This window comes from Lissotriton vulgaris, chromosome 11, assembly GCF_964263255.1.
Source record: "Lissotriton vulgaris chromosome 11, aLisVul1.2, whole genome shotgun sequence".
In the NCBI taxonomy this organism is placed as follows: domain Eukaryota; kingdom Metazoa; phylum Chordata; class Amphibia; order Caudata; family Salamandridae; genus Lissotriton; species Lissotriton vulgaris.
Genome location: NC_141699.1, coordinates 20,022,599 through 20,035,845, shown reverse-complemented (window position 1 = coordinate 20,035,845; position 13,247 = coordinate 20,022,599).

The following is a 13,247-nucleotide window of genomic DNA, read 5'->3' as shown; positions in this document are numbered from 1 at the left end:
ACCAGTGGACCAAGTTCAAGCGACAGAAACTGGAGGAGGAGGGCTCGGAGTCATCCCAAAAGAAGAACGGCACGCACCACATCAACAAGTGGCGAATAGCCACCAAGCAGGTTAGCCCCGAAGAGATGGATGTGACCTCCAAAGACTGAGCCCTCCCCAGGCTACCGAGGATGTACTGTACCTGCCGCCGCTGCTCTTACCTCCGCACAGACACTGCGGAGAGAACAGGGCGCCCAAAATCACACAGCACGGCTCTGCGCTGGGAATATTCGGGGGGAGCAAAACAATGTTTTCTAGAAATAAAACTGAACCAATGACAGGGGGAGACAAGGGAGAGAGGCCCGGAGTCAGGTAGCAAACAGGCACCAACCCAAGGTAATGTGCCAGGATTCAATGTTTCTTGTAGGTCTGCTCATAAGAAAGTAAACATATCCACAGTACATTTTGCACTTGACAGTTTTCCCATATCATCTGAACGAAATCAATTCAGCCATGTCTTCGAAACAACCTAAAATCATAAAACCTTAATTTCAAAAACTTGAATTGCACGGGAAGTGTATAAAAAAACATTTCAACTTTTTTTTATTTGCGCTAGGTAACATGTTCTTTAATTTATTAGTGCGTTTTCGGTTTGACTGGAAATGCACCAAATCTTCTATCTATACTACTATTATAAAGAGAGAACTTGCACCTTTTGGCAAGGTAAACACGGGATCCACAGCGCCAATCCACATACCCAATACATTGTTGTAATCCTCAGGGTGTACAGATGGACATAGGCTGCATTAAAAAAAACGTAATTTAAAAAATCAAACTTTAAAAACAAAGTAGTCCCCTAAAAGTAGCGCCGGCTGCGACGTAGCGCTGGCCGCAACCTAGCGATGCCGGCAACGTGCGTGATGACGACAGGCAGGGAGGAGCGGTGACGAGCAGCGAGGAGTGGCGGTGAAGTCCAGAGCACGGGGAAGAGCGGCGGCTCAGGTAAGGCAAAGGCGAGGCGGGCGGGAGGCGGTCCGGGCAATGTTGGGGAGGGCGGGGTAAGGCAAAGGCGAGGCGGGCGGGAGGCGGTCTGGGCAATGTTGGGGCGGGCGGGAGTCGGGCGGGAGTGTACCCAAGCCTGAAATGTTGCCCCCAGCCCCCTTCTGCCCCGGGCAACGCTGCCGCAATCCGGAAATGCTGACCCCAGCCCCCTTCTGCCCCAGGCAACGCTGGGGCGGGCTGCTAGTTACTAATAAAAACAAAGCAAGCGGGGCTTTCCCAGGTTGCGGGGGGTTTTATCTGTTGAAAGAACTCGCTGTGTAATCTAGGAATCTTAGATAGTGGCTTCTGCTGTGTCATGTACTGTAATGAGCTGCAGAGACGAGTTTGTGAAATATGGCTCTGATCGTTTATGTCATTATAGGGATATGAATTGATTATAGCTGTATAGGGGCATAAGGTCACAATATTGATCGGGGTCCTATATTGATCTGGGTCCTAGATAAATCACACAACAAAGTCATCCCAAACTAAGAAAAACAAAATTGCTTTCATGGGAGCATACTACATTTGATCCTCTGCCGCTAGTGTCAGAAGAGTATCCTTCCTCAAGGTGGGAATATGTTTCCATAAACTTGCTCTCCAATACCCATCTGGGACTGTGTGCATTCTGAGGGATACCTCATATGCTGAAAACTATTTATTATTATTACCCCAGCCACATAGCTGGGCACCAGGTATTGCGGTATGCAGACTCTCACCTCTCCAATGAAAAATGTGGGTACGCTGCCACCATTGTTGCCGGACGCTACTTGCTTGGCATTTATGTCCAGCTCTCTGAGACTTAGCTCATGAGCCATTCTTCTTACCTCTGTGGTCATCTTCTTCTCCTCCAGGGCCAACTTCTTTTCCTCAAGGGTCCATGTGGCCTCCTACACTGCCCTTTTGCAGCAGCTTCCTCCTTGGCTACTTCCACTCCCAATTTGGCCAGCTGCAGACTGGTCTCCATTTCAGCTCTTCTGTCCTCCAGCTCCTCTGGGGACAGATCATTGGAAGTCTTGATGCTCCCAGTCCTGGCAGTTGACTCATCGTCTCAGGGGTGCTGCAGTCTAGGTCCTGTTTCCAGGTCCTCTTCCTGCTCCTCCATAGCTCCTCCTCTTCCTATTTATCTGTTGTGGTTTACAACTGGTGAGCTTCCTCATAGGGTCTGGGGCCTTATGGAGCTCCTCCTTTTTGCAGCTCCATTTTGCTGAAAGCCCCATCCCCTTGCAGAATCCTCTGAGCTCAGCCCCATGTTGCTGAGCTCCAACTACATGCATGTAGACAGAGTCACAGGCATAAGCAGTCAGATAGAATGGGAGTTAATTTGTAAAAATCAAACATGGTAAATTAAAGAGAATCTAAAAGGAGGTGGAATCTGATATCAAATTATTTATTATATGATTTTAGTGTTACACAAATCACAGTATGGTACTGCACACACACACAAGTACCCCAGTAATTAAACAAGCATTGGCAAAGGCAGTAGCTCTGTTTCTGTCCGATATGTGCACTCTCGTAGAACCTCCCACCACCCAGCAAGCCCAGCGCTACTCTGATTTCCGACTTCCGGCCAGCGAGATGCGAGACTGACATCGCGACTGCCAGCCGTGTTTACTGCCGCCGCCACCGCATCGAAAAACAGAGGACGAATCCCGAGCAAGGGCGGCAAGTACAGGAGCCGTGATGAGCTGTGCTCGCGGGAGGTTTGAGAGGGCGCACCCCCCACCCCCCGCGGCTGATCGAGAGCCGGAGTAATCACAGCATGAGAAGAGCAGCAAAGAACGGTACCGCAGAAGGTATGGAGCGCGGGGTACTTGCGCTGTAATAAAAACACTAGCAGCCAGACACGGATAGCCCAGGGTAGAGCCCAAGCCAAACATAAATATTTTGACAAGCGATAGGCGGCAGGCACAACTCAAAGACTTCAAAGAAGGATAAGCACTACACAATGGACTTGTGAAGGGGAGATTACAGCCACTGGTTCCTGCAGTAGTTAAACGTATTTTAGTGGCTGAGTATTCAACCCGGATTTAAGTGGAGAGGTGGAGGAAAGAGTGCAGGCGTATAGAAACAGAGGTAAGTGAAAGGGATAAATTTACCCCTTTTTTCCTTTTTAAAGAGGGGAAGCATATAGGGAGTGGGGGTAGCTGTGTACCCACACAGAGGCAGAAGCCAATAAGAGAAGGAAATCCCGACTGCAATTCTGCACACGCCTGGAAGCAGAACTTAAGCGAAGGCAATGGCCTTAGGGAAATCTAAACCACGTAAAGTCGTGAAAACCCAGAAAAAATCAGGGAATAAATCTGGGACGGTAGAAATGGCTGATTTATCAAAAGGCCCGGACAACGCTAGTAAAGATATCGCAACACCTACAGGAAATAGAGCAACAGCCAATGGAGCAACCCCCCCCCCCACTGAGTTTAACCCCAGCGGGTGCAAATGTGGGGTCGGCGGTATCAAAATCTATTAAGGATTTTATTTGCAAACACTTTAAAGGGAAGGAGACAGCACATAAGGAGATGAAGGGTCTAGAGACTCCGCAAACCATCGAGGATTCAGCAGCATTAAGCATGGAAGCCCTGAACCAGTCTGTCTTCAATATTGCTGAGATCTCAATGGAACCTCGCTTGTCTTCCTCGTCAAGGATGTTTCAGCCGATATTCACCCAGGACTTAGGAGGAGAGGGGGTGAATGAAGAAAGAATAAACTGTAGTAATTCCTTGGGCGAGGGAAACACTACTGAGAGGGAATCCAATTCCAATGGACATGAAAGATCAGGAAATGTAAATGTTGTTGGATTTGAGGAATCGGGTGTGCCTCCCTGCTCTCTGGAGGTGACAGGCTCCTCCAGCCTATCCATGCTTGAGGTTATGTTAATGCTCCAGAAAACCCTGCAGGGCATCTTAGAGGTCCCAAATAATTACATTCTGAAAAGAAAGGGTAATCAATTAAAAGATATAATCGGGGAATTGGCACAGAATAAAAACTTGATGCCCTCACTAGTAAGAACAGTTGAAGTCCAGGAGGGAAACAAAGTGGACAGGGGGGAAACAGTGGGAAGGGCGAGTAGTTCCTTAGAGGATGTACCAACAGAATATATATCCTACCGCCCAATGATTATAAAAAGGTATGGAGAAAAGAGATACAGAAAGCACAATACAATACGGCGAAGGAAAGGGAAAAACGGTTCCAGCTAATTGCCAGCCCATGAAGCACCAGAAGCAACAGGAGTATGAGGGGGGAGAAATCCTTGCACATAAGAGAATGGATAAGGTTGTAAGGCAGGGAATTAAAAAGCTAAACTTCGCAGAGATAGGAGCAAGCAGCAGTAGACCGGAGAAACAACTTAGGCGGGAAACAAGAAATAGTATGGGAAAAAGTAAAATTGTAAACAGGAGGAGTTATCCAGGGGGAAGAGAGAGCGCAGCAGCAGAATGGGGGAGGAATATGTCCCCAGGTGTAGGGTCAACTAACCCAAGCCTAGAGAAGTGTGTAAGAATAAGTGGTAGGGAAGATGTAAACAGGCATACAAGGGGAGAAATACGAGATGGAAACCCTCAACACCGCCAGCTAGAGTTGTCTGCAGACACTTGAATCTTTGTAGAACCAGTAGGACAAGAAAAGGGAGGGGAAAGAATTAAGAAACTTAACCCCTTAAACTGATCCCAGCTCCTCTCCTTGTTTGCAAAGTGCCCTAGTCTAAGATATGTTAGTACTGCTGATTTAGAAGAAGTTGGGTTTACGGTGAATAGCAAGGGGGAGGAAATAACAAAGGTTCTACTCCACTCAGCCCTGATAAAAGATGCAATAGAAAAGGCGAAGACTGAGATGCTTTGGGAAGGAATCAGAATATTAAAAAGGGAGGAAGTGTTGTCTGTCAATCTAGGGAAATCATTTCTTAGAAACCATGCGGCATTGGGTGAAAGACAAATAAAAATGATCAACTTGGGTAGAGGTAAGAAAGACGCCCTTGAAATCACGATAATTCCAAAAGACCAGAGGTGGGAGGTTGAAGATGTCTTAGCAGGGAATAGATATAGAGAGCTGGCAGACATGAATGGTGAGGAAGAGAGTTACATGAGTTACATGAGTAACATTGATTAGGAAGCAGGGTTGTTGCACAGCCTATTCATTCTGTCCTGGAATGTAAACAGATATAATAGAATATTGGCACAGGAGGACTTTGAAAACATCTTGAGGGAGAAGGATATTATATGCCTCCAGGAAACTTGGCTGTGCGACGAAACCCCGACACCAGAAGGCTTCACCCACCATGTAAAAACAGCAAAAAAGGACATTGTAGGTAGACCCTCTGGTGGCCAGATGATGCTGGTCTCAACAAGAATCGCAAAAGATATCGAACCCCTCGAACTCAAGTGTAACTGGGCATTGGGTTGCAGAGTGCGAACCCTAAATAATATGTTAGGGGGCGTAAATCTTTGCATTATTAATGTGTATATACAGAAAGGGAAGAGAAATGAGTATAAGGTGGACCTGGAACGTTTAAAAATAGATGTGGATGCCTTAGGTGATTGCTACTCAACAGATGTAATTATGATAATGGGGGATTTCAATCACAGACTAAACCCTAAAAAAAAGGACTCCTGGCTGAAGGATCTGCTAGGAGTATATAAAATAGAGTTTGCACAATTCCCCGATTGTGACATCTCAACTCAAGATGACGAGCTTGGACAACTGTTGGGGGCCACGGGCCTGGTCTGTGTGAATGGAAGAAAAGAAGCGGACCGGTCCGCGAAGCGCACATTTAAAGTAGGGCAACAAATGTGCCCTATAGATTACGCATTTATACAGGTCTGAAACTTCCATTTAATTAAACAGTTTGAAATACTCAGGGTGGAGGGTAGCGACCATTATCCATTGCAGGTAGAACTCCAGGTAAATAGCCCCCCGCATAGACAAAAAAGTCCTACCGGTAGAGGTGGAATACCGAAAGAGACTTACCGCGCGAACCACTGAGGAATATATAAAGAAACTGAGTGACCAAAAGTTAACCATTAATTTAGATAATCAAGCACCAGAAGAGGGTATTGCCTGGTACGAGGATATATTGAGACAGCTGGTGGAATGCCTCAGGATCAAATTAAAGCACAGTAAATATAAATCAGCAATTAATGCGAAACCACATCCTAATAACAACAAGCATTGGTATGATGACGAATGCCGGATAGTAAAGGCCAGCATTAGGAAATTGGAGAGATGCCTTAGAGGTAATTATAGTGACAAAGCGGCACTAGAACTAAGGAAACTAAAGACAAAATATTAGGCAACAATTAGAGACAAAAAATGATCTTTAAGGACAAATGTTGGGGGAACCTACTCGAGTTAATTGAAGAAAAAAATGTGAAAAGATTTTGGAGATTAATACAGGAATGTACAGGGAAAGCCCATGGGACTCTGCAGTGTTCGGTGCCAGAGGACAAGTGGGTGACCCACCTAGAGGAAATTTACAGGAAATGGCCAGGGAGGGAGGAAACAGTAGGCAAAGTCTGGTCTTTAATAAGGGAAGAAATAAGAGAACACTTTTCCCCAGTCCAAATTAGAGGTACAATAACGAGGTTAAATTTAACACGGGCAGCGGGCCCAGATAATTTACCAGCTGCCATTATAAAAACAAATATAGAATGGTGGGCGGTGTTTTTCTCTAATATGTTCCAGGTTATTTTAAATACTGGTATCTTCCCTGATAGTTGAAAAGGGGCTATTGTTAGGCCTATACATAAATTGGGCAACGTAAATTCACCTAAAAACTATCGCCTAATAAACCTCCTGGACATAGGGGAAAAGGTTTTCTCCAAAGTAATATTAGGTTTACTAAAGGACTGGGTGGAGGACAAACAGTTGGTACCCCCAGAACAGGGGGGGTTTAAAGAAGGTCATTCAATGGTTGACCACTGTCTTGCTCTTTGGTCCATTGCACGGAAGTCGATCGATCAGAGGGGTAATTTATTCTGCTGTTTCGTCAACTTCCGTGCAGCATCCGATCTAGTAGACAGAGAGCAGCTGTGGTCAACATTGGTAGGGTATGAAATACAGGGTGACCTATTAGTGCTAATCCAAGCACTGCATACAGAAAATTGGGCGCAGATAATTCTGGATAAGGAGGGGGAACTGACTGAGAGAATCCCAATCGGAAATGGATTAAGGCAGGGGTGTGTACTTGCCCCCCTACTGTTCTCCCTGTTTTTAGCGGACCTACCCCAAAAACCAAGAGATGTTAGAGGGGCGAACCCGAAACTAGGAGGAAACCAAATATCGTGCCTTCTTTATGCCGATGATTTGGTGATTATGGACCAAACAGAGATAGGCCTCCAGAGAAAATTAAATAGGTTCAAAGAATATTGTACAAGCAAAAAAATTGTAGTAAACATGGACAAGACTAAAATTGTATGTTTTGGAAGGAGGAAAAGGAAGTTCTCATGGTACCTTGCTACAGTTTTGCTTGAGAGGGTAACAGATTATAGATATCTTGGAATGTGGTTCACTGATACCCTGAAATGGAACACACACTTGCAAGCCCTAAAAATGAGGGCATCAGCTTCTGTGAAAGGCCTAAAAAGATTTAATAGCAATGGTGCCCCCACAATTTCTGTATGGAGCAGAGGTCCTTTACCTAAGTAGTAAGATCACCTGGGACAAAGAGGAGGGAAATATATTAAAAACCTTATTCCTGCTGCCTAAATCATCCATGGTACAGGCAGCGAGACTTGAGTTGGGAATCACCTCCTTGGTCATAACTGCCTGTAAGGCCCTTGTACGTCTTTGGCAGCGATTGGGAGCAGGGGAATTCCCTAAAATCTCCCAATGGGCCAAAGAGGAAATTGCCACTAGCGAGTTACCCTGGGCAAAGGAGACCAGAGTATCAATAAGCGATGCATATGAGATGCTGGATATGAAGGTAGGTCCGTTGCAAGATGCCATGATAATAGGTAAGAAAGAACTAAGGCTTTTAGGGTCTGATATGTCCCGTAAATATGATAAGGAGTACCTTTCACAAAAAACCTCGGTGGCCCACATGACATTGGCCAGGGAGACTGACCAACATTTCCCCTATGTGGACCGGCTACCAAGCTACAGATTAAGGCGGGAAGTCTTAAAAATACGAATCGGGATAAACCCATGGTATGCAAATAACGGGGTTCGAACCCTTATGATAGGATATAATGGTACATGCACTTGCACATTAGGCACCACCTGTGATATTTGACACATTTTATTAGACTGTACGAGGTTTTTAGATTTACGTAAGGAGTTTTTATGTCCAATATTTAAAAATTATAAGATTATGAACAGAATGCAAGCCATTAACCTTCTGGTGGAAATGGGGAATTTAGATATAGCCTGTGCTTAAGGTGTTCCTAAAGTGCACAGAGTAGCACTAAAAATCCCCTTCTTTAGCACAACATAAAGATGGAATTATTATTGGTCTACAGTACCCACTGCATGCTGGAGGGTTTGATGTGTATGCATGCATTATGGGATTTTAACAGACTGGAGTGTTACGATACCCCGATTTTAAAAGGAAAGTCATTTTATATGTATCTGGAAGTGTAATATTTGTTGTGATATTGCGGTGCTATGTTCTCTTTGCTTTTATCAGGTTAAGAGGTAATTTGTACTTTTAAGGTTGTAACAAACCAAATAAAGTTTTGTTTGACTGACTGACTGACACAAGTACTGTATGCCACAACTGAGCACCAATTTGAGGAATTAGGTTGGTGGTCGCAAGAAAGTATTTCATAGTAAACAGATAAAAGCAAAGACATTTAAGTCCTTGCTTCTCTGTTCATGTGGCTTCTATAGCAGACTTAATAGTTTGATAGATTTCCTACAACTTATCGTTTTTCTTTTCCAATAGGAGATATGCAACCATAAATAAACAACACAATGCATTAGGCCTCTAGAAATGCATTCATCTACCTTAAAAAGAATATTGCAGATAAGGTATGTCAGAATATTGACAACCGAAATATCATGTTACAAAAATATAATTTCTATATTAGATTTTCTATTCTCATGTTCAAGGTGTGTAGAAGTGGAATTAAACCCTTAACTGCTGCTGCTCCTCCCCCTCAGGTGCTGAGCCCGTTATTGTCTATTAGGGGTACTTCACACTCAGGGATTCGTAACGTGTTTTCCACACAAAGTATCCATACTAAATTTGTGTCTTTCTTTTCCAACATCCTGGGGATTCTAAAGGTGCCAAGAGTATATGAATTCCCTGGAGAGGGCTGAGTAAATAGGAAAAACGGCTTGGATAAAAGTGTCTGTTTTTTCCTAAAAATGGCATCAACCAACGCTTTGCTGTGCCAAAGTGACCATCTTTCCAGCATTCAGGAACATGCACAACTAAATTAACAACAATTGTTTTGTACCAGATTGGGCATTTTTCAAAGAGGTAGCTGATTTTTCCCATTATTTGTGCTCTCAACCTACTTCCAGTTAGTGGTCGAAACTAGTATGAAACCCATGGGTGATTCAGATAAGCTATACATTTCTGAAAAAAGTAGATGAAATTCTGAATTCAGCAAGGGGTGATATTTGTAGATCCCTCAAGGTTTTCCCAAAGAAACAGAGTGAAATAATGAAATACCTAGAATGTGGAGGAAGAAATTGACAATGTTTCATCTGTAACTTTCTGTCACAATGGCCTATTTATTTACAAAAGCAATATATCATTACATCCACGAGAACCATCTCAATGTAAGGACATACAGGGTTTGTAGGTTCTCCAAGACCCCAAGGTTTTTTATTGTGTACTGACTGAGTACCAATTCATATGGTGAAACATGTAGAGTGAAAAATGGTATCAAGGAAACCTGTCCATTCCTAAAATGAGCACAAGATATGGAGTTTAGGAGCAGTGAATATATATACATCTCTGAATTTGTGGGTACCCACACTACTACATGATTTAGAAGGTATTTTTCAAAATGTCTTCTTTCTATCACAATGGCTTGCATTTGTAAGGCACAAATGCAGCGATAAAGATGACACCTTATTTGTGTGGGTAGGCCTAGTCCCCGAAACAGGAAACATCCCAAAACGCAACATAGAGCATCACATTTTCCATATCAAAATGGACCCTTATTTGCAAGGTGGGTAGCTGTGGATTATGGGTCCTAGCTCATCCGGCACCTACCGAAACCTAGTTTTTTCACCCAGAATCCCTTGCAAAGCTTACATTTTTGACTTAAAGAAATATTTTCCTCAAATTTCTGTAATGGACGTTTCTGGAATCTGCAAGGAGCAACAAACCTTCTTCCACACAGCAGTCACTAAAGTCTTCTGATAACAAAGGTATCTCACTTGTGTGGACAGGCCTAGTGCCCATGATATGGAAACGGCCTGAGACACAACATTGATATATCACATTTTACTACTCAAAACTGACCCTTTCCTAGAAAACTGGGTAGCTGTGGACTTTAGGCCCTATCTCAGCCAGCACCTAGAGAAACCTACCAAACCTGCACATTGTTTAAAAACTAGATGCGTGGTGGAATCCAGTGTGTTGTGACTTGTGTGACTCTCACCAGGTTTTGTACCCAGAATCCCTTGTAAACCTTAAACTTTGACATGAAAAACACATTTTCCTCAAATTTTTGTAATAGAAAGTCCTGAAATCTGTGTGATGCTACAATATTACTTCCCCCCCAATAGTCCCCTAAGTCTCCCAATAAAAATGGTACCTCACTTGTGTGGGTAGGCACAGTGCCTGTGACCCGGAGCTGGCCCAAAACACAACATGGTCACATCACATTTATACTCCATTTTGCTCCAAACACACCTTCACACAAGGTCACAGTTGCTTTTCTGACACAGCATGCCTTCTCCTATGTAGCTGGGTTCTAGAAACAGCATGAGATGACTCACTTTCTCATTGCGATGTCAACATTCTGCTCCAGAAAGCGACATACGCAAATTGGTGATTATCAAAGTGCGATTACCTTATTTGGGAACCACAATTTGCAAATTGCTAAATTGTGATTGTGACTCCCAAGGAATCACCAAATCTATGTAGCTGAATATTATACATTAGGAATTGCGATTTCCAAATTGGGAGTCTATAAAAATCGCTATTTTGAAATTGCAATTCCCATTCTCGATAGTTAGTTGTGAATGCTAACTCAGCGATCTTAGTCCTGAGTCAGGGGGCCAGATCACAAACAGTTTTTATTGGTACTATTTCATGTCCTTGGCGGTAAATTACGACAGATCTTGGTGCGTACACTTGTTGCCACTGTATTATGAAGTCAGCTTTCTGGTGGTAGTAATGTACATCTATGCATGCAATCATACATACATATAAACGTATATATGTCTCTGGCGGCTTCCATAGTATAGTATATTTTCTAAGTCTGCTTTGCTTTCAATCCTATTAGTATCAGCATTAGAAAGTGTGAGATCACTTCTCCATGCAAACTGCTTAGTCCTGTTTTTATCTTCACAATGGAACTCTGCATTGTAGACTTCATCACACACATGTGTAAGCACACTCCAGCATGGCAGCCTCTATGAGTAATCATGGCTAACTTGGCTTTTTCCTTAAATGTAAATATGTGCAGTCAAACTTATGTATATTAGGCTGTGATGGTTTATCCTAAGGAGATAATACTGTCTCAAACTCTGATTTGTTTTGAAAACATTAGGTTCAATCAGTTGCTAAATCCCTATAAATAGCATGTGTTTGACCATTAATTAAGAGAAGTCTTCTTCTAGAGGTTATCACCAGAGATGAAGACAATTTGCTGATGCCTGATCAAAAGTGTGCTCTCAATCAGGGAGATTCACTAAATAGGAAGACCCATCTGATGGAGCTGGGACTCCAATCCTTCATTGAAGCACTCTTCTTGCTTTTTCAGAAGGTGTTCTGTGTGATCCATTACAGGAGCTTTTCAGGCAGGGATGCTACTAATGTTTTAGCCTACTAAGTTTAAGGCCAATTAGGATGGCGGACGGACCTGCGTCCGTCCGCCACCCCGAGGTGGAGGGACTGTCCGCAGGGGCAGCGGCGTTCCCTCCCTCGGAATTAGGATGTGACCGCCATCCTGGCGGTCACATCCCGTATACTTAACATTGCAGTGGGTGCTGCTTGAAGCAGCACCTGCTGTGAGGTTAAATATGCATGTTTTCCCTTTGCATGCACAAAGCGGCAGGCACCGCGCGGTGCCTGCCGCTTTGTGCATGCAAAGGACCCCCCTTGTGCACCCCCCACCTCCCTGCACCCTGGGGGCCCGCAACGGGCCCCCAAAGAAAAGACCGTATGCCTTTTCGTGGTGGCATTGCCGCCGCGGATAGGCATGTCCCAAAGAAAATCCTAATATGGCTGGCATATTAGAGCTTTTCCGCCGCGGTCGGTAGGCGACCGCGGCGGAAAAGCGGTGGACGGTCTTCCCGTCCGCCGATGACCCTCCAGCCATCCTAATCTGGCGGGAGGTCTTTACAATCATCTCAGCGGTGAATCCGCATCCCCCGGGACGGCGGTGGCTTCCGCCGGCCCGGAGGATGCAGATTCACCGCAATCATAATCGGCCCCTTAGTGTAGAGTAGAAATATCTCTAGGGTATACGATTCTACCAAACTTGCAAATATGCTTGAAATGTTTTTATTGTTTTCATTATTAGTATCACTTATAACTACAACCTTATTCTGTGTTGTTACCACTCATTTCATTTGCACAAGATAAATATTATCACAATAAACTTTTACAACTACAAGTCCTGCTTTCTTTAGTGCAATTTTTGAGTGTGTTTTCTGTAAGATAAACTGTTTTGATTACCCCTTTGTTCTTGAACTCAGTTAACGGGCTATTGGTAGCGGCTTGTGGAGGGAGTGCTGTGGCTGTGTGACTGGAGGGTGAGGGGCAGGGTACGGTGTAGTAAACTGCGGCATACGGCCGAACAGAGGTAAGTAAACAAATAAATAAATAAAACAAATTTCATTATTTATTTATTTGTTTACTTACCTCCGTTGGGTCATATTCTGTAGTTTACTATCCCCCACCATGTTCCTCCCCAGCCCCACCACCCCGCAGCACTCCCTCCACCAGCCGCCACTGCTATTGGTAAGTAACCTGAAAACACTGCTTATGCAAAGAATAGCTTGATGGGCTCGTGTTTGAAATGCAGTCATTTGGGCATCTCTAATTCAGTGTGTGCTCTGATTCGAGTCCCTTCTCTGTGGGTTTGAGATTCCACCCCAGCAGATTT